General features: G+C 40.6%; 1 protein-coding gene, 1 long non-coding RNA gene and 1 pseudogene across 3 annotated transcripts in view; 1 reads left to right on the forward strand and 2 right to left on the reverse strand.

The window, feature by feature from the left end:
- LOC309621046 (cytochrome c oxidase subunit 7B, mitochondrial pseudogene) overlaps positions 1-22160 on the forward strand; it is a 576424-nt pseudogene that overhangs the window by 272559 nt on the left and 281705 nt on the right. The window lies entirely within an intron of this gene.
- Positions 1-22160, reverse strand: part of GPC4 (glypican 4) — a 109319-nt gene that overhangs the window by 38330 nt on the left and 48829 nt on the right. The window lies entirely within an intron of this gene.
- LOC309621232 lies at positions 5713-16919 on the reverse strand. The gene is made up of 3 exons (XR_014239840.1): positions 13837-16919; positions 8542-13524; positions 5713-8207 (listed from the first exon to the last, which is right to left on the reverse strand). It is a non-coding gene; the product is annotated as an uncharacterized lncRNA (long non-coding RNA).

Consider the following 22160-nt stretch of genomic DNA (forward strand, 5'->3'; position numbering starts at 1 on the left):
CTGGGACACCTAATTAACAAAGCGATATCCAGTTGTCTCCTGGTTTCAGGGTTGAGGATCTCCCCAAACACAATCTTAATACATAAAGTAATACAAAGGACCCCCAACTAGTACAGTACTTGATGTAGCTGTATTAAAGTATCCATATCACTCTCACACACCACAAAGAAAATTAGCTGAAATGCTCACAATGAGAACTCAGGACGTAATGAATTATAATAAGAGAACAGCGGGCTTCCCTGGTGGCGCAGTGGTTGAGAATCTGCCTGCCAATGCAGGGGACACGGGTTCGAGCCCTGGTCTGGGAGGATCCCACATGCCGCGGAGCAACTAGGCCCGTGAGCCACAATTACTGAGCCTGCGCATCTGGAGCCTGTGCTCCGCAACAAGAGAGGCCGCGATAGTGAGAGGCCCGCGCACCGCGATGAAGAGTGGCCCCCGCTTGCCACAACTAGAGAAAGCCCTCGCACAGAAACGAAGACCCGACACAGCCATAAATAAATAAATTAATTAATTAATAAAAATTAAACTTAAAAAAAAAGAGAGCAGCTACTTTTTAAAGATTTTCACAGGCTAAAATTAATCACAGGCTGGTTTTCAAGCCCCTGCAAAGATTCGATTGTGGTAATGCACTGAATTTCCAAGGCAAAACAGTTCAGAGTCTGGAAGCGAATCTATATTCACCTAATCTTAACATGGTTCACACATACAATAAACGAAAGGGTCATTCATTGGATCTTATCAAAATAGGCGTCTATGACCAAGGAAAAAAGCACCCTTTTTTGCACCTCCAATGCACATATGCACAGACACACACACAGAACCTAAAACCAGAAAATTCGAAGAGACAGCAGGAAAGAATACTTTTCTTCATATAAGAAGGTGCTAGATGTTGAGAGTTTTAAATTTTTGGCACTGAACAAACACCCTTCAAAAATGGGTCACAGCAATTAAAGTTTTACTGGTGACCGACTGAACTAGCCAGCAGCTAAACAAAAGGCCCGTGCACTCCGCCCACCACCTACCCACCAGGGGCCCTCAGCAGGACCTTCGGGAGTCCTGCTGATATCTGAACACTGGAGCACATTTATTTGTTTTGGCAAAAACTAAGGAAAAAGAGTCCACGTCCATGTTACAGAGAAGATCTTTACAGGAAGACTCTGTCTAATGGTAAAGGCTTGCCTTGTGGAAAGGGTGACAACTGGGTAGATACCTGGCTAATGTTTCTGCTGGCAAAGTCATCTTGCCCTGAGTGCAAACAAGCCACTCCAACGGGCCACTTTTGCCCATCTGAGCCTTGCATATACCACGTATTCTGTCTGTGTTTCTAAAAAGCATTCCTTGAAAATGTAATCTGACATTCTTGCCAAAAGCCCTGTCCAAGACACACTTATGAATTAAATCCCAAGCCACACATGGGCCAGTGGGGATTCAGTGCCGTAACCAGTTTCCGCTGATGAGAAGTTACTAGGAAGGAAAAGGGGACAAGTCTTGGTGCATCTGAAAATGAAACTACAGCTCTGCACTGTACTAAGAACTCGAGCAACTCATTTGATTTTTAAAACTTGAATATTTCTACTGTAACACCAAAAATGGTTTCTATGATTAAAAGCCAGGGCATACGTATCAACGGAAAGACATTCCATTTTGCCTGTTGGAGACTGCTTCTAAAATGCTGTGTCTGAATGAGACATGCTTTTTGTTTCTGGAGATCTCCTCTCAACCTGGTGATCCTGTATACTTCTTATTTAAGAAGGATGTCACAATTTGTTCTTTAGGCTGAAAGCGTTGAGCACAGGGACGACAGGATCCAATGTGGGACAGGAAGATGACAGCCACTGCAGGGGAAGCGATGAGCTCATGCATTTAAAAAAGGGGGGGGGGGCCCTAGAGGATTCTGATACATACCCTTCCTGAAGAATTCTAGCTTGAAAGGCTGAAGCATTAGAGCCACAGAAGAACCAGGAATCGAAGTTCATCCAATGGTTTGAGTAAACAGTGGGTTATGATCTACACCCATCATTTGCCTCCTCTATTTCCCTAACTCAACCTCCTGCTTCCGGGCCCTTCTGTGTTCTTCTCCATGGCCCTCTTCTGTCTGCTTTCCACTCTCTTTTCACTCTGCCCATCCTGTTCTCTCTTACCACACTTCACCTCTTCTAACTGCACATAATGTGAAACCGAAGGACTTTTTTGTTTGTTATACTTGTTGAGAGTTCCCTGTTCTTAATTTTAAAAGCAGGTGAATTGAAGGCTTTATGGATTTCTAAGAAAGCACCTAAATTAAGTTGCTTTTTGTACATGGCCCTCGATTAGGGTTTTTCTTTGTGGGTCAGTGGCCCTCAAAAGAAAAAAGGTCCCTTAGCCTTGTCCTCGGAGGCTTGGATGAGAGTCAATGAAGCGTGCTTTTAAAGCTTAACTCTGTGGCATTAAAAACAAAAAAATCACTCGAAAGAGCCAAACTTTTTTCAGTCACACCAGCTCTGTGTAATTTCTCTTTAGTCTTAATATCAATGCCTTCGTTTTTCAAAGCTGAACAAAGACAATCACAATAAATTACTACTCAATCCTGCCGAGTGTGTGGATTGGTTCCTTTTTTTTTTTTTTTTTTGAAGAACTTCAACTCAATAGTTAAAGAAGCAGGCATTGAATATGAGGGATCTAGTCCATCCTTTAACAGGGCTCTGCGGCAGGCAATCTGTAGAACTGTGCTTTCTCATTTTATTTCATTTATTCCTCCCACCAAAGGCTGGCTGTGATGTACAGATGGGGTGCAGATAATGTCCATTTATTTCCAGTTACTCATAACCCACCTGCCCACATTAAATGTTATAAATGGCGGTTACATTCTCAGGCCAGCTCCCAGCCTATTTACTATCAACGTAACTACTTCTAACTGTAACTTCATTTTTTTTCAGCTTAGTATCATATTTTATTGAAGATGCATTTAAAATAACATCCAGATTCATGTCTTTTTTACATAAAAGGACATTTTCTGTCAGTGTCATGTAAAAGATGAGTAAAGGGACATTATTAACATATTTTATAATAAGATTCTCCTTGATACACCATTATACTCCAATTTATTTTTTTCAGTAATATTTCCACATTTTACGTTTATTAAAGCATACATATACTTTGTTTTTTTTATACAGCAGGTTCTTATTAGTTATCCATTTTATACATATTAGTGTATATATGAAAATCCCGATCTCCCAATTTATCTGTAACTTCATTTTGAAGTCCAAGTAGAAACCAAGAAAATGTCTCTCAGATTCTCACACATTTTGGGGGACATGATGATAGGGGAATACTTGTAGTTACCACTAGGGTTTCAACTTTCTATACCTGTAGGAGATAAAGTAAATGTCTTCAGGATTACTCCTCCGGAGTCCTAAATGGAGGAAACAGCAGCCAGAAATTTTTATGGGACACAATGCAGAAAACCCAGGCGTGCCTGCACCAGCACGATTTGGACAGCAAACATTCTCTGTAGCCCAACTCATTTTACCAAAAATGCAACCAAATGCCTTTGGTAAAGAAGAGACACACAAACTGCACGCTAAGGGTGGGGGTTACAGTGAGGGATATTTAAGAATAACAGACTGGAAAGCACTTAGGAAAACTGCCAATGTAAGAGATTCGATTTTGCAATGGCCTTTCATGCAGAAAGGGATTTGGAGAAAACTTAGCTCCTTTTTCGTGAGTGTTTTTTAAAATTTTATTTTGTTGACGTAGAGTTGATTTACAATGTTGTGTTTAATTTCTGCTGTACAGCAAAGTGACTCAGTTATATATATATATATATATATATATATATATATATATATATATATATATATATATATATATTCTTTTTCATATTCTTTTCCATTATGGTTTATCACAGGATATTGAATATATAGTTCCCTGTGCTATAGAGTAGGACCTTGTTGTTTATCCATTCTATATATATAATAGTTTGCATCTGCTAATCCCAAACTCCCAATCCTTCCTTCCCCCTTGGCAACCACAAGTTTGTTCTCCACATCTTTGAGTCTGTTTTTGTTTCACAAATAGGTTCATTTGTGTCATCTTTTAGATTCTACATATAAGTGATATCATATGGTATTTATCCTTCTCTTTCTGACTTACTTTACTTCGCTTAGTATGATAATCTCTAGGCCCATCCATGTTTGCTGCAAATGGCATTATTTCGTTCTTTTTAATGGCTGAGTAATAGTCCATTATCTATATCCACCACATCTTCTTAAGCCAATCGTCTGTTGATGGGCACTTGAATTTCTTCCATGTCTTGCTTATTGTAAATAGTGCTGCAATGAACACTGGGGTGCAGGTATCTTTTTGAATTAGAGTTTTCGTCTTTTTCTGGATATATGCCCAGGTGTGGGATTGCTGGATCACATGGCAACTCTACTTTTAGTTCTTTGAGGAACCTCCATACTGTTTGCCATAGTGGCTGCACCAATTTACATTCCCACCAATAGTGCAGGAGTTTCCTTTTCTCCACACCGTCTCCAGCACTTATTATTTGTAGACTTTTTAATGATGGCCATTCTGACTGGTGTGAGGTGGTACCTCGTTGTAGTTTTGATTTGCATTTCTCTAATAATTAGAGATGATGAGCATCTTTTCATGTGCCTACTGGCCATCTGTATGTCTTCTTTGGAGAAATGTCTATTTAGGTCTTCTGCCTATTTTTAATTGGGTTGTTTGGTTTTTTGTTATTAAATTGTAGGACCTGTTTTTATATTTTGGAAATTAAGCTTTTGTTCGTCGCGTCATTTGCAAATATTATATCCCAGTCTTTTCATTCTGTTTATGGTTTCCTTTGCTGTGCAAAAGCTTTTAAGTGTCATTAGGCCCCATTTGTTTATTTTTGCTTTTATTTCTGTTGCCGTGGGAGACTGACCTAAGAAAACATTGGTATGATTTATGTCAGACAATGTTTTGCTGTTCTCTTTTAGGAGTTTTATGTTGTCTCATCATTTTGAGTTTATTTTTGTGTATGGTGTGAGGGTGTGTTCTAGCTTTGATTTGCATGTGGTTGTCCAACTTTCCCAACACCACTTGCTGAAGAGAATGTCTTTTCCCCATTGTGTATTCTTGCTTCCTTTGTCGAAGATTAATTGTCCATAGGTGTGTGGGTTTATTTCTGGGCTCTCTATTCTGTTCCATTGATCCGTATGTCTGTTTCTGTGCCAATACCATGCTGTTTTGATTACTGTAGCTTTGTAGTATTGTTTAAAGTCTGGGAGGGTTATGCCTCCAGCTTTGTTCTTTTTCCACAGGATTGCTTTGGCAATTCTGGGTCTTTTATGGTTCCATATAAATTTTAGGATTATTTGTTCTAGTTCTATGGAAAATGTCATGGGTAATTTGATAGGGATTGCATTAAATCTGTAGATTGCTTTGGATAGTATGGCCATTTTAACAATATAATTCTTCCAATCCAAGAGCATGGGATATCTTTCTATTTCTTTGAATCATCTTCAATGTCGTTTATTAATGTTTTGTAGTTCTCAGCATATAATTCTTTTACCTCTTGGTGAAGTTTATCGATACTTAGCTCTTGAAAAGGGGTTTTAAAGAAGTGAATTTAAAAAGCTTCCAAATACTTGATACTATCTGTGTCTTTTATTCTGTAGGCCTAATGGTAGTCTGGGGATAAGAAGACTGATCTGAAAAAAAAAAAAAAAAAAAAAGAAGAAGACTGATCTGCGGAGTAAGAAATATGGGTTTGAGTCCCAGCTCTACATGATTCACTGTAGGCTCTTAAAGAAGCCCTTTGTAAAGAAGGAAGCATTATGAATACAGTGCAATTACAAAACCAAGCCAAAAATAAAGAGCATCTATTATACTGATAAGCTACTGCATGAAGTTCTCCAGGAAGAGACTTTTCTGATGACTTGTACTAGGTGAGGCAGAGGGGCCAGGAGAGCAGCACCTTCTTTCTTCCAGCTACTTCAGGGAAATTTCTTATTGGAGGCAGAATTTAGGGGAATACAGATAGCCAGAAAAGAGAGCATTATCAATTAGGAGTTCAGTGGCATGCATAAGTGATGGGGAACTGATGACAAGTAAGCACAGACATTTATTTAAAGGGCTTTCAAAAGAAAAGCCTTGGGAGCCTAAGGAGACATGATGACGAGATATAATGTGGTACCCTGGCTGGGATCCTGGAACAGAAAAAGACATTAGGGGAAAACGAAGGAAATCACACAAAAACTTACATCCAAATGTTCATAGCAGCATTATTCAAAACAGCCAAATGTCCAACAATGGATGGATAAACAAAATGAGGTGTATCTGAATAATGAAATGTTATTCAGCCATAAGAAGGAGTGAACTTCTGAAACGTGTTCCAACATGGTGAAATCTGGAAAATACTATGTTAAGTAAGGAGCCACTCACAAAAGTCCACATATTGTATGATACCATTTACATGAAATGTCCAGCCTTGGTCAATCTATAGAGACAGAAGGTGGATTAGTGGTTGCCTGGGGCTGAGAGGGCAGGGTGGTGGGCAGGGGGATGGGAAGTAAGGGAGGGGTTACAGCTAAAAGGTATGAGATTTCTTTCTGGGATAATGAAAATGTTCTAAAATTGATTTTGGTGATAAATGCACAATTCTGTGAGTATATTAAAAGCCACTGTATACTTTAAATGGGTGAATTGTTTGGGATATGAATCATACCTCAATGAAACTGTTAGTAAAAAAAAAAAAAAAGCTAAGGAAATCGGAATAAGATATAGACTTTAGTTAACAATAATGCATCAATATTGGTTTATCAATTGTGACAATGTACCACAGAAATGTAAGATGTTAATAATAGGGGAAACTGGGTTTGGGGTATAGGAAAGCTCTGGGCTATCCTCGCAAATTCTGTAAATCTAACTCTTCTAAGATACATTTTATTTTTTCTTTTTTTAAAAAAAGCAAGCTTTGGACTTCCCTGGTGGCGCACTGGTTAAGAATCCGCCTGCCAATGCAGGGGACACGGGTTCAAGCCCTGGTCCGGGAAGATCCCACATGCCACAGAGCAACTAAGCCCATGCGCCACAATTACTGAGCTTGTGCTCTAGAGCCTGAGAGCCACAACTACTGAGCCCATGCGCCACAACTACTGAAGCCTGCGTGCCTAGAGCCCGTGCTCCACAACAAGAGAAGCCACCACAATGAGAAGCCCCTGCTGGCCGCAACTAGAGAAAGCCCACGCAGCAACGAAGAACCAACACAGCCAAAAAAAAAAAAAAAAAAAAAAAAAATTAAACTTAAAAAAAAAAAAAGCAAGCTTCAGTTTTCAAAGTAAAAAGGATCAATATGTGGGGTGGGGGGAGGCTTTCATCAGTATTACATCAAACACTTGACGTAATTCTAATATTGGGGAGCAACATCAAGCTATTACTTGCTGCAGTAATTTTCCTAATCCCTCAATTGCTACTTTACTCTTTTCCTAATTTTTATTTGTTCTGAAGGTAAAACAATTCCTTGCCGTTGGTCTAAAGAGTTACCAAAATAGTTTCTGTTCACTTTCTAGATCTAAATTCATGTAGCCACAAAGTGAGCTAAAATGCAGGTTGCTGTATAACTCCATCCCCTCCAAGCTATCTAAGAACCCCAGGAGGAATATACAATGCTCTGCTTCATGGGAACAAAGAAAGAAAATCTCTAAAGGTTTTTAATAATCCCAGGGGGATGAGGGAATGTATACATTAATCCATCCTTCCTCCCTTGCAAAACAGCAGTGAAATGACTGCACGTAATGTGCTTTGCACATCCGAAGCCTGAAACCATTTGACCTAAACCGTAATAATAAAGCACAGAAATGACAGTCATTATGGAGATGTATGATTTGAGATCACCTACCAATCAGTAGGAGAAATGCAGCCAGTTAGCATTTTGCAAAACCTTGCCAAAATATAGCTCTGGAGGGCTTTGCTACCGATTATTTTTAGGTCCACTAATCCTGCAAGGTAGGCTAGAAGGCCAATCAGAAACACATACATTTCAAAAATCAGCTTTATTGTATTTTTCTAAGAATACTTCGTTTACGTGTAGTTGCAAGAGTTAGGGCTGCTACTTTCAAACTCCACACTTCATTTCAGTGAGCTTGCAACAGCTTTAAAATCCACCTCACATCGAAATCAAGCAGGGCTTTTTATTGCTTTATACTGATAAGCAAATTATGAACCAAAGTTTTTATCTGACAATCTTCAAACTCCATTTTTTTTTTAAAGAATTGACTTTTTTTTTTAATTATTTATTTATTTATTTAATTTATTTATGGCTGTGTTGGGTCTTCATTTCTGTGCGAGGGCTTTCTTCTAGTTGTGGCAAGCGGGGGCCACTCTTCATCACGGTGCGCGGGCCTCTCACTATCGCGACCTCTCTTGTTGTGGAGCACAGGCTCCAGACGCGCAGGCTCAGTAATTGTGGCTCACGGGCCTAGCTGCTCTGCGGCATGTGGGATCTTCCCAGACCAGGGCTCGAACCCGTGTCCCCTGCATTAGCAGGCAGACTCTCAACCACTGCGCCACCAGGGAAGCCCCAAACTCCATTTTAACTGTACCAAAGGTTCACTGAAGAAAGGCACATCAACCAAACTGAGTGAATGACCTGAAATGCATACTCTGACCTTATGTTACTATCACTTTAGAGCACGTAGAGCAACTGCATCTATTTTGCACATTTCCAACCACTTCTTCCAGGTCCAGGACTCAACAGGAATAATAATACTGGCAATTAACCCAAATCTCTTCAACAATTCTGAGGATCCAGTAAATACTACCTAAGCTAATAAAAGGCTCCCGGAAATGTGTTGGTGACTTGGGTTGGGGAGCGAATAGGGGCAAGCAGGAAAAGAAGGAGCTCTCTTACTTGTTTTACAAATAAAGAAGATCTTTCCTGTCAGTGATTCAGGTGCACATACCTGGAGTAGCATCATTTGAGAGTTTCTCTCGAATACTAGTTTACGATCTCCATTGGGCTCGTCATTTAACAGAATGCCTGAGTCCAAATATGCCTGTTTCAAATTCAGCTACAAATAAAAAGTAGCCTAGAGAGGAAACACCATTGGCTAGAACATTTTTTTTCTTTGGTGCCCAACAGTATTTCTTTCTGGAACCTATGTACCCAAGCCAAGTGTCCTAATTACTGGTAGACTGAGGCCTCGTGAGGGCCGTCTCTAAGACAGTGAAGAGACCAGGCTCAGAGGGTCACGGGGATTCCTGGGATGGGAGGGATGCTGGCCCCCAGCATCTTGTCCTTTCTCTGCACCCCTAGTGTACACTCTTACAATGATCCCTGTGAGCATTCTCCTGCGGGCAATCACATCAGACCTCAGAGAAAGTGGAGGAGGAAGGCATCCTCAGAAAAACACTGGAGACATTCCTCTCCTCCTCCTCCCAGGGGTCTGACCAAACACCAGACTTCCAACAGGGAGAGATTTTCCTTATTATCTCCTAATCATCTCTAAAGAAACCCCCAGGAGCCCCATTCTAAGATAACCTGCCACAGCCATTTAGGTTTCACAGCAAGATTGGAAAGGGTCAACAGCTGGGTACCAAGTTTATTCCAAGTGTAGGAGAAAACGCAGTAGGTGGGCGGGGAGGCGCTAATACAAACATTAAATAATGCCTTTCGCTTTATATGCGTGTCACGGGTCATGTGGGTCATGAACATTTTTAACATTGTTTTCTCTTTTTTTATGCCTTTTTTCAGCTTGGGTAACTAGAAAAATAAAAACCCTCCTTAACTTCTCTTTACTCCCCCTTTCATGACATACCTAAAATTCCTCCCTCCAGAATACAGTGTGAGAATAGGTTTTTAGTAAATCTACTTTCCAGGAAAAATATACCTAAATAACAACATAGTCATTCACTAGGAATTCTCCCACAGATATTTTTCCAAATGGCCACTTAGAATGCCTTTACCCTAAATGATAACAAAGTTCACTGCCTCACGTAAAGAAAAATGATTCTCTAACAACAGATTTCAAGCCACATGAACCATTCTTTAAAATTCTAGCCAGGTATCAGTGAAATGGCGAAGGGGAAAGAAAAGTTACTTTTTCAAAGTCTGTACTTAATTAAAACCCTTAAAACCCACTTGCACAAAATTCTTGTTAAAGGTCACAGTAAGTTACAGCTTACTCTAATACAGATCTGCATTTAAGGACTCTTAATTAGTCTCCCTTCCCATGGACATGGGCCACAGTTGAACAGGGGTTAATTTTTATAGCATGAGATAAAAATGTTTCTCAACCTTAGCGCAGGCAGATGGAGGAAAGGCAGAGCCCTCATTTTGCAAGGCTGAGTTTCCCCAACCCTCAAAAAAGCTCCTCTTCACCATTATCTAGTATCCTAACACCTGGGCCTGCCACCCTTGGGGCAGACACCCTAGAATTCAGTCCCATTTTTGTTGCCAAAAGTAAAGTTTTCAACGTACATTTCCTCTTTTAGGCCATTTACTAGAGTTTTAAGCAAAATTTGTCTCCATCCTAATTTTGGAGAGAACGCCACTGTTAATGTGGCTATACAGAGGCTTGACTTATTTATCCCTAACCCTTTGCTTCCTGCCGCAAAGCCAATCATAGTATTTGATGGAATAGCCCCACAATTCTGTGGTGATGCCAGTTATTTTAAGTTTCCTTGGCTTGCTGTGCAATCCCAAGAAGAGCTTTCTGAAAGCCCAGATAGATCACATTCACTGGTTTCCCTTTGTCCACATATGCTTTAGTCCCCTGAAAAACACAAGGTCATTAATCAAGCACAGATTCCTCTTATAGAAATGATGTTGCCCTTCCTAGAAGATTAAGTTTACTTAACTTTCCAGTGTTGCCATTGTCTATTATACATTCTACCTGCTTGCCTTTATAAGTGAGGCATCCCAGGTCTGATCGGCATTTATTTTAATGGCCATCTCCCTATTTATTCTAATGACCGTCTCCTTGGCGCCATTCAATTCCCCAATCTCACCTTTCAGAATCTCTCCTTTAGGATCAGACCTGTTGATTAATTACATTTGATTTGTTCATTTGGATTAAAAAAATTCAGTACATTTACTACTTCAACCATTCCACCTCAAGAGATTATCTGGAAATGGAACCCTGTCCTAAAATTTTCCCCAACTCTATACCAAAGTATTGGTTCACTTCTCCCAAACTAACCTTTGGCCCAATTTGGCAACACAAAAAAATTGTTGGTGCTTAATGCAGTATTTACCCAGTGCCTCTTAACGTTCTAGATGCCATTCCTCAGTGCAGAAAAGGCAAAAGGCTTGGTCTCCACCCTCTTGAAAATTATAAGATGAACAGAAGTGGATTTTATTGTTGCTCTATAGGCTTTTTCTCTCTCCCTCTTACTGTATATTCTGAATCACTCCACTCCTCCACCCTCCCCCCACCAAAGATCTCTGAGGTCTTCTGATCTCATCTAGAAACAACTCAAGTTCAAAAGACAGGAGGAGAGGGGAACACCATCCCAGGCAAATCCACCCAGCCCATGCTTCTTACACTGGGGCATCCAACAGATGTGCCTCAGGAGGTGCCTTTGGACAAACTGGGAGAGATTCATCTACTCAAATATAATCTGTACACTGCCAGATATGCCGTGGCCATTTTTTGAGTCATCCAAAACTAACAGAAGGTATTAGCTTGGACTCAAAGCAAAATCTTGCAATGAGCAAATTCCTTGGGGATCTAGTTCCGCTGCCTTTCTTGGTCAATAAAGCAAAATCCACAAAGGAAAAACTTCATACAAATGCTTTACTTATTTGGCTTGACAAATCAGGTCACTGAACACGCAAATTAATTTAAAAATGCCATCTCTCAGACGATGTTCATGCTTCAATTTTTGAAAAGTCTCTAAATCTAAATCTGGTCCCTTGATGATGAGCTTCCCGAACCTTATATTCCAATAGTCAATAAATCACTGGCGTGACACCCCATCCAACTTCTGCAGCTGAGGTCAGAGGAGAGGAGCTTCTATGCCCTCAAGTGACTGACAAACCAAACAGCAAAGGAATTGAGAGACTTCATAATTCCTCTCTACCATGCTAGGAATAATCCCTGTTTGTTCTGGGCTCTGAAACTGATAAAAAAGGTACTTAAAGTTAAATGTAAGGTATCAATCAGGAAATTCTTCGGCTGGGCTGTCATGCCAGCCATCTACCATTTTCCTCTGGTTTAAGTATCACAGAGAAGGGAAAAATAAGGACAGATCTTGGGCACTAAACAGATTAATGTGATTACTTATTTATGACACACAAAAAAATTTACTTCATTACAGAAGAAGATAGAAAAGTGATTGACCTTGCCAACAAGTGACAAGGAAAAGAGAGAAACCAGTCATTTGCTCTGCATTCAAGCCCCCACAGGCCTATTCCATTCCTGTCCATCCTCAGATATAGGCCGGCCAGATCAGAGTCCTCTTAGTCACCCCAGAGCCACAGAGATAGATATGAATGTTCCAGAAAGCAACTAGTGCATCAGAGGTGCACCCTGGCCCTGTTTCCCGCAGAACTGTCAGAAAACTAAGAATAAAGGGGTTGCCTGTTCCCGTGTTTTGCTTTGGGTGGGGATGAAAGGAGAGAGGCCATTCTGCTTTGAGCCTCGAAGAAGACAGGAAGGTTGCTGCCATAGGGCTGACACTGGAATCACTATAGAATGGTGTCTGTCACAGGACCTAAGAGAAGTACCAGAGCATCAGAGTCCGGCCAGGAGACAGTCTGGAGGCCTCATGTTCACAAATTCCAAGCATCAGACAGCTTTCCATGGCCTGGAGCAATGGGAGAGTAAGTACCTGTTTCATTATTTCAATATCCAATTGCTTTCCATAAATCTTTTGGGTCATGGGCCAACTACTCGTAAAGCAACTGATTTGGTCAAATATCTGATCCCAAAGAAGTTCCAATTACTCCTCCAGTCTGAGAATGTGACTCTTCGTCAAGACCCATCAGCTAATTTAGGATGAGCAACAACCATGGGGGATGGGGAGGCTCAGGCTGCAGGGGCAGGGGCAGGGGAGACAGAGAGCAAGAACTGCAGAGAAATGGGCCCAGGGCAAGAGAAAGAAAAGGAAGCCGGTGTGTGACCCAGGGCTGAGTAGTGGCAGGGCCACCTAAAGCTGATGCTAGTGGCAATCTGGCACCAGGGCCTCAAGTTCACGGTAACTCCCATCAAGCAGAGGGACACGTTTTTCTCTCCAGTTTCCACTACACAGAGCCTGCAGATGGCACACAGCATTACTACTGCAATTATTGACTATAATTATTGTGAAAAGTCTTTGATGTGATAGCAAAAATTATTAAAATGGCCCTTCTTAGAAAAGAAGGGCAGTAAATACAGCCTCCTTTGGAAAATTCAAGGACCCAATTCCATACCAGGACTTTTTGCCAGAAAAGAATAAGTCACTTTAATACACTTGTTTTTGGCTCCTCTCCTTGAAGATGTTTTATCCTATGGGAAAAATGAATAATGGTATGTGGTTTAGGATGTATTTTAAGAATATACTTGGGCTTCCCTGGTGGCGCAGTGGTTGAGAATCTGCCTGCCAATGCAGGGGACACGGGTTCGAGCCCTGGTCTGGGAAGATCCCACATGCCGCGGAGCAACTGGGCCCGTGAGCCACAATTACTGAGCCTGCGCGTCTGGAGCCTGTGCTCCGCAACAAGAGGCCGGAATAGTGAGAGGCCCGCGCACCGTGATGAAGAGTGGCCCCCGCTTGCCACAACTAGAGAAAGCCCTTGCAGAGAAACGAAGACCCAACGCGGCCATAAATAAAAATAAATAAATAAATTTAAAAAAAAAAAAAAAAGAATATACTTAAAGGTACTTCAAAGGAAAATAAAAACTAAAGTAACTTTCTCCTTGCAGACACACACACCTATATTTGCACAAGCTCCTAGTTTTTCCGGATCCCACAGTAACCCACGAGAGGCAATTTTTTAAACTGTCTTGGAGGATGAGAACAAACAACAGGCAACACTAAATGTCTGTCTTCTTTTAAAAATAACACTGGGCAGTGCTGTGCTTATCTGTTTGAATTAGTAAACATTTAGTGTACCTAAATGAGTATTGGTAACTAGAAATATGAAAGAACGGAGAATAGCTTACTTTGTCCTCTTTGTCTTTCATAGGATCATAAACCGTGCAAGGTCACATTTTTAAAAAACATCTACCTAATCTTACGTTTTAACTCTGAGCCAAGGTGGCATGACCCCAAATAACAGCCAATGTTACAGGAGCATATGCATTACCATGGTGAAAGATTTTCAATCACATTCTGGAATCAGTTTCAATGTAGTAGGGAAAGGCCATTCCAAAAGCTGAATGTCCAGCATTATAAGCCCTGGTTTTTGCAAATGAACAGCTTAAGTTAGAATGAGTTCGACCGGGTGATCTGAAAAAAAAAAAATACTTATGTTTTTGCCCATGGGCGTTTCTATGTTTAATATATTACAATGGACACAGCCCAATACAAAAAGACCAACTAATCATATCGAAGTTTAACCCTACTATGATAAGTTCAATCATATAGAATATGATTCTGAGACCATAATTAAGTAAGCTTGGAAAAGAACCACAGTTCAATCTCAAGTTTCATAAACATACACGCCAAGAGGTGCTCAGTGACACAAGTCTGACTTTCTGGGTTTCCATTTGGCCTGATGACTGAGTGGGTATGGGTGAATGGTGGGTATACTCTTATAAAAAGGCATTGTTCCATCATTGTGAGATGAACCTCTGTGCTACCATGATCTGTGGCCGCAAATGTAAACAGAAATGATCTCAGGGATTATTACAAAATGAGCCTATGGAAAAAAAATAATGAGCCTATGTTTAAAAAAAAGCATGATGCATTATTGGTTAAAACTCTTATAATAGTGTTGACAAATGTGGTAGCCCTGGAACAGCATACAGAACTCAAGCTTCTTTCCATCTCTCCAGTGAACAGCAACTTGGAACAGGAAGGATCATGCTCTTAAAGAACCCAGAGCTTCACCTTATTTTATTCAGCATCACCAAGGTTCCTCAGTCAGACCAGTTCATTACAAAACAAATGAATAAAGTCACAACAAGCAGGAAACTCAAACAAAGAAAACTGAAGAGCTTCCTACACACAGTACTTGTTCTGAGTCTTTGAGGCAGGAAGGCACCATGTTACACGGAAAGCATCAAGGCTTTGGAGTTACATAGACCTGAGTTTGAACTGAATTCTGTGGCTTACTAATGGTGCAAATTTGGGTTGATCTCTTTACTTCTAGACTACTTCTTCTTTTGTAGAATAGGGACAAAAACAGAACCTACTTCATAGATTCGTTGAAAGCATTATCATTGAAAGCATTAAACTATATAAGTGTCAAACTATATATAATATATATACAATATAAGCATTAAACTATATAGTGCCTCACTCAATAGTAGCTATTATTATAAATACTGACATCAAAAGATGCTATAGTCATCTCTCCGTATCCACAGGTTCCACATCTGTGGATTCGACCAACCGTGAATAGAAAATATATTTTTTTTTAAATTCTAGGGACTTCCCTGGTGGTCCAGTAGTTAAGACTCCGCGCTCCCAATGCAGGGGGCCCGGGTTCAATCCCTGGTCAGGGAACTAGATCCCACGTGCCGCAACTAAAAAACAGATCCAGCATGCCGCAACTAAGACCCGGCGCAGCCAAATAAATAAATTAAGTAAGTAAGTAAATATTTTAAAAAATAAATAAAATAAAATTCCAGAAAAGTCCCAAAAGGCAAAACTTGAATTTGTCGTGTACCAGCAACCATTTACATAACATTTACATTGTATCAGGTATTATAAGTAATCTAGAGATTATTTAAAGCATATGGAACGATGTACTAGGTCATATAAGGGACTTGAGCATCTATGGATTTTGGTATCCCTGAGTGGGGGGGGGGCCGGGGGGGGGGGTCCTGGAACCAACCCCCCACCCCAATCCCGAGGAATGGCTGTATATTCCTCAGAAGGGGGGTCCTTTCTATGCTTCAGGGTTCAGCTATATTTAATCAAGGGAAGAGTGTTGTTTTCCTGTTGTGATTATTACTACTATTATTAGTAGTCTTAAGAAGCATTACTTCTAAAAATTACAGAAATAACCAGCAATTTAGCTTTATTTAGCCCAAACACAAACTGTCCCTTGGTAAAAATTCAGGCTATAGCAATATCACTTTGGGATTACAGACTAGAGGATCTTTTCTTTAATTTTGAAATGGCTCTGTTATAAAGTTGGAGATTAATAAAAAAACAAAATAATAAAGGTTGATTCATATGAAGTTGCCATTATTGCAGGTCAAAAGGGTGAAATATCAACAATTTCACATAGCCCAGCCTAATATTTTGAGGAATCAACTTTGCATCAACATCCAAGTATTTCTACAAATAAACTATGAATCATTTGCATTCTAGAACTCCTGCACTCATGAATACAAAAGACAGAAATAAGACACTCCTATTTACTTATTTAAATATGCATGTTTACTTTTTAAAAAAATACATGTGCCTGGAGTACATACTATGTTAACTGCACTATCCTGACAAATGATCAGTTCTTTCTTAATAGCCAATCACTTTGCTGAAAAGAACACTGCTCTATAAAATAAAGGTGGATGATTCAGAAAGTTAGAGTATCTAAGGATAAATGTGTATCAAATAAAAACAAACAAACAAAAACACTCACCCCGAGATGAAGGGAGTTTGTTCCCTATCACATCAAAGAAAGGGAGAACAAAGATGGAAATGACAGCTCCCCTGCACAATTGTGATGCATTTAAGTGCTGATTTTTTGATGTTGCTGATGAGAGTATACCGACCTCAGAGCGTCTGTCTGTTTATCATCCGATCACCTCCTTCTACTCTCTTTATTTCTTTAATATTTCTGTCAAATAGGTCTTTCTGGGGCCATAGATTTCCCTGCATTTCCCCTTCACAATTGTGCATATAATTTACAGACATGAGTGAGAAAAGGAAAACTCATCAACATAATACTCACCTGCCAGGATGTGGAGGCAAGGTTTGGAAAGATGAAAAATGCTTCCTGAACAAATGTTTCCATGGGATGGGGGTGTGCGGGGAGGGAGGGGAGGACGGGGGCCTGAGATACCCTGGCCTTGGTCCTGAGTAGTATATAGACGTTAGTTAGGCACCAAGGAACTGGATAAACAGTATGTAGTGGGGATCCTAGCACTCTGAAATTCAACAATGCCATGGGAGAGGAAAAGAAAAGTTCAAAATTACATGGATTTTTCCCATTTTAGACTAAGAAGCTATGACAAAACCAGGCATTACTGAGGGAGAAAAAAAGGGTTCAAAAAGTAAACAACAAACAAGATGCCTGGAGACTGGTTTGAAAATAGGGGGTTGGGAGGGGGGAACCTTTCCTTATAGTTACTTCAGAGTAAGTGCTCCCAAGCACTTAGATTTTGAGGAGAGGGCTGGAGAGCGAGAGAAGAGAACCTTCATCATGGCTAAAAGGCCAGAGTAAAAAGAAGGTACCATCGATGAAGTAAAAAGCTAGTCCCAGACTGGGTACAGAGGAAAGCCCCAAAGGCATAGAAGGTTAGACACATAATAAAAATTAGGCAGGAGCAACTTGCAAGAGATTGCAAAGCCAACAGAGTAAGAGAGGAAGCCATTTAGAGCATCCGAGGACCCACTTAATCACAGTCACACAGCTAAAAGGGAGATGCTCAAGAGACTGAATGAACTCTTTGTCTTGGAAAGAGATTCGCATTCCCAAACCAGAACACTGAACTCGGCAGGTCAGAGGTACTAGATCAAATAGTGGTAAACACGATGCTCTGCATCTAATCACAAACCAGGAGTAGATAAATCACTGGGACCAGATGGTATCCACCAGCCAGTTTTGAAGTCACTCAAGGGTGAAATTGTTTTGGCCAACATGTGTCGGCCATCATTACAAACAGCCACTGTGCCCAAGAGACCGGTGCTTGTCAACGCGATTCCTATTCATAAGAAGGGTTCCAGAGGGGACCCTGGGAAGTAGAAACCAGTAAGACTCATTTCCATATCAAGCAGGCCGGCCAACTTTACAATAAAGGTGAAATCAGTGCATATTTACAAAAATGAAGCCTGGGAGGAGAGAACACCAAATATTTTGGCAAAGGAGAAAAATCCAGTTCATCTAATAAACTAGAGCTTGTGGGGTCGGTGAGGCAAGGAGAATATGCATTTGAATAAAGGGGACCCTGAATATACAAGTTACGGAGGGTGCTAAAAGCATAACAGAAAGCATTACCATGCACCTGTGCTCCTGTGTACTGGCACTGAACCTTAAAAGATACAAAGGAGATGAGCAAAATTCCGAAGTTAGATAAAAAGAAGTTAAGGGAGGTGGACGAGACGAAGGAAAATAAATTAAGGTTTGGTGTGGAAAGATGGGAATATTACTTTTTTTAATTACACGTATGGAGGAGAGGCTTTAAAAGTATTTTTTATGGACTCCCGATATATTACACTCACTCAGTAAACAACCCTAGAAGCATAGCAATCGCTCACACATTGCCTCAACTTTTGAGACAACCCAGTGAGCAAGGGAAGCCGAGGTTTAACAACAACAACAAAAAGCGGAAAACAGAAACAGTCAAAGTCTGTGAAATTTACTGTAGAATATTGGAGCCACCCTCTGGGACGCAGCCTTTATTTTGCACACAAATATTCCAGTTGCATATTTAACCAACTCTGCTGTCTGATTTCTAGACCTTCAGTTCTGCCCTGGGTGGAAAAGGACAAAGAGTGAACCCAAATCAAGGACAGCTCAAGTGACAGCTGAAAACAGAGGCAGAAGCAACACAGGCAGAACCTTCTAGGGCCACTTAGCTTAGGGGCAGATAGCTCCTCATACTTCAAAAACCCCTAAGGACATTACCGCATTAGAGTATCATTTATTAAATGATTTCCCTGATGACCCTGGGTCTTCTTTAATTAGTTATGGTTTTTATCATTCTGTTTAATTAGGCAGGAGAATAAATATTTCAGAAATATTTTCACTGAGATGTTTAGAACATCTTTAAAAGTTTGTTTGATGTGTAAAAGAACAGTTATCTAGAAAAATCTGTTACTCCAAATATTTCCTTTTCAGATGAAGCAAGACAACTAACACATAATATTTGACTGCCACAAGTGTAAGGTCAACAGTTGTCCGAGGTTACAACTCAAGAGCTTCACAAAAGTTCTAGATGTATTCAGAGAGAGATCAATGGAGTGATTTATTAACGAAAACTGGTTTGTTTTGTATACATTTAGATCCTTAGATTTTATTCCAAAAAAGAACATTCCTTGTCCTTCCACCTGAGTGTGGTGTCCTTGCCAGAGACACAACTGACCAGAGAGCTGACCCAGGTCATAATGCTGTTTTTTCTTTCAAAGGGCTTCAAACAGCTGATTCATATTACCAAAAATGTTAATCCTAAAAGATTTAAAAGAAAAAAGTTAAGTAAACATGAAAATAAATTTATTTCTCAGAATGGGCTTGTTTATTTCTACAAACACATATTTTCCAACTTGGAAAGAGAGACTCTGCTGTCTGCACTTCAGACCATTCTTAATTTCTCTCAAGACAACTAGGTCTTAGTGAAGGAAACAGATCTGAAACATCCAAGAAGAAAGCAAAAATAAGATGCTTAAGTAGAGCCCTTTCTCAAACCATATGCCTTAGAATAAGCCACTGTGCACACCAGAAGAACACCATAGCTGTCTGAAGTGCTCCAGGGAAATAAAATGTTAGAAAACCTGGGTAATATCAAAGACCAAAATAACCAAGGTTTCTGGAAGACCAAATTGCATAAATTCTATCATTCAATTCATTTTAGAGTACCCCAATGCAAAAATGGCTCATCTCTCACAAAAGAGAACAAGTGACAAGGCAGGACGCTCAGTAAGGAAAAGATCCCCCAAACAAATTACATATGATAATGGAAACAAAAACCTTGAAGGAAAAGGACAGAGAAGGGAAGAAGCAGGAGAAAACAGTAGCTCGCTATTTCTCATTCTAAAAGTGCCAGTGTACCAAATGTTACCTGCCACATCTGTACCCTATGTGTAACATAAACACAATACAAGTTCAGAACGGTTTTACAGTTTTAAATGGCCCTGATTTGGAGACTGAACTTTGATGTAAAACCACCATGGCTCCCAGTCTCATAGGGCATTTTATAAATGGACATGTGTGTGGTCATAGATGGTGCTTAGCACTGATATTCGGAGATTGTTTCTTTAGAACAAGGCCCTCTTAACATTTCCTACTTCTTTAGCAGGATCAGACACTAAAAGCACCAGACTAATGCCTTGCTAAAGAAGGGATGAAAAGCTTACACACTGCCAGCATTTCTGAGGGGAACGAACAAACATCCTCTGTGAGGGATGTCCTGAAAACAGCCCTCTGTGATGGCTCACACAATCTTTATTTCCGGAAAACCTACACAATGATGACTTTTCAGTAAAAGCTTGTAAACTCCTTGTTTCCTCTCAGAGCGATGATGAATGGGTGCTGCTGTGGATATGGACCCCCTCCACCTCCCACCCATTGCACAGCTGTCTCCCACCACAAAGAACAGGTAAGTCAGGTCAGGCGAGCCAGGCTAAGGGCAGAAGGGGAGGGCAGGGCAGAGACGATGTTCCTTTTGGTAAAACAAATGGTGGTGATGGATTGCGGTTCTGACAGAAAGCTGAGGCATGAAGAGAGCTGGGATTGCCATGGCAGAGAGGCCAAAGGGTGCCTGGGTAAATCATTGTCGATGCCCGGCCTGGATCAGAAATAGGAATTAACCCCACATGCATCCCCTCGCCCAATAGTCTGAGAAATCAGATTTGTTTTTTAAACATATAGCTCTGCTATAGGCTGAATGTTTGTATACCTCCACCCCCCAAACTCATATGTTGAAACCTAATCCCCATTGTGATGGTATTCGGAGGTGGAGCCTTTGGTCATGAGGGTGGAGCCCCCGTGAATGGGATTAGGGACCTTACAAAAGATACCCCAGAGGCTCCCACCAGACACTGACTCTGCTGGCACCTTGATCTTGGACTTCACAGCCTCCAGAACTGTTAGAAATAAATTTCTATTAAGTCACACTGACTCTGCTGGCACCTTGATCTTGGACTTCACAGCCTCCAGAACTGTTAGAAATAAATTTCTGTTAAGTCACCCAATCTATGATATTTTTGTTATAGCAGCCCAAAGTGACGAAGCCAAGCTCCTTTTCTTCCCCCTTCCCCAGATACCCTCAATCCTTTTATTATGAAAAGGATACGCTATTTTTCCCACTGCTCAACTCCCAACATCACCCTTCATTCTCTGGGGATGGAGAACAGTGAAATAAGGTTGCATGTAAGTAAATGCCATCAAAGTTTCCAACTACTAAGAACTGGAAGGGACTTATGATCTTGAGATCACATTTCCTCAGTCTATAGAAGAGGAAATGAAGTTCCCGGCAAATGTGGATGAACTTGTCCAAGGTGGGACAGTATCAACTTATTTGGTTAGGGCCAGAACCCTGGTCTCCTGTGGTCCAGCTTGTAGTTCTTCCATCCCATCAGTCAGGTGAACCCTGACATGAGCCATTTGAGAACTGGACGTCGGAAATGATGCTAACATGCTCTTTCCACTCCCACCCTGCAACTTCCAAAAATCCTAATATAATTCACATACCATACACTTTGCCCGCTTGAAGTGTACAATTCAGTGGGTTTTCGTATGTTTAGAGTTTTGCAACCATCACCGCTATCTAATTCCAAAACATTTTCCTCACCCCCAAAGAAATTTCATACCTATTAGTATCCACCATCACTCCCTCCCCTCCAACTGCACACACACATCAGCCCAAGGCAACCAGTAATCTACTGTCTGGCTCTATGGATTTGTCTATTCTGGACATTTCATATAAAAGGAATCATACAATATATAGTCTCTCTGTACTGGCTTTTCTCACAAACCATAACGTTTTCAAGGTTCATCTGCCTTGTAGCATGTATCAGTGCTTCATTCTTCTTTGTGGCTGTATAATATTTCATTGTATGGCTATACCTTAGAGGCGTACCTCAGAAATATTGCAGGGTTGGTTCCAGACCACCACAATGAAGTGAATATCACAACAAAGCAAGTCACGTGAATT

This window comes from Balaenoptera borealis, assembly GCF_965194805.1.
Source record: "Balaenoptera borealis genome assembly, chromosome: X".
In the NCBI taxonomy this organism is placed as follows: Eukaryota; Metazoa; Chordata; class Mammalia; order Artiodactyla; family Balaenopteridae; genus Balaenoptera; species Balaenoptera borealis.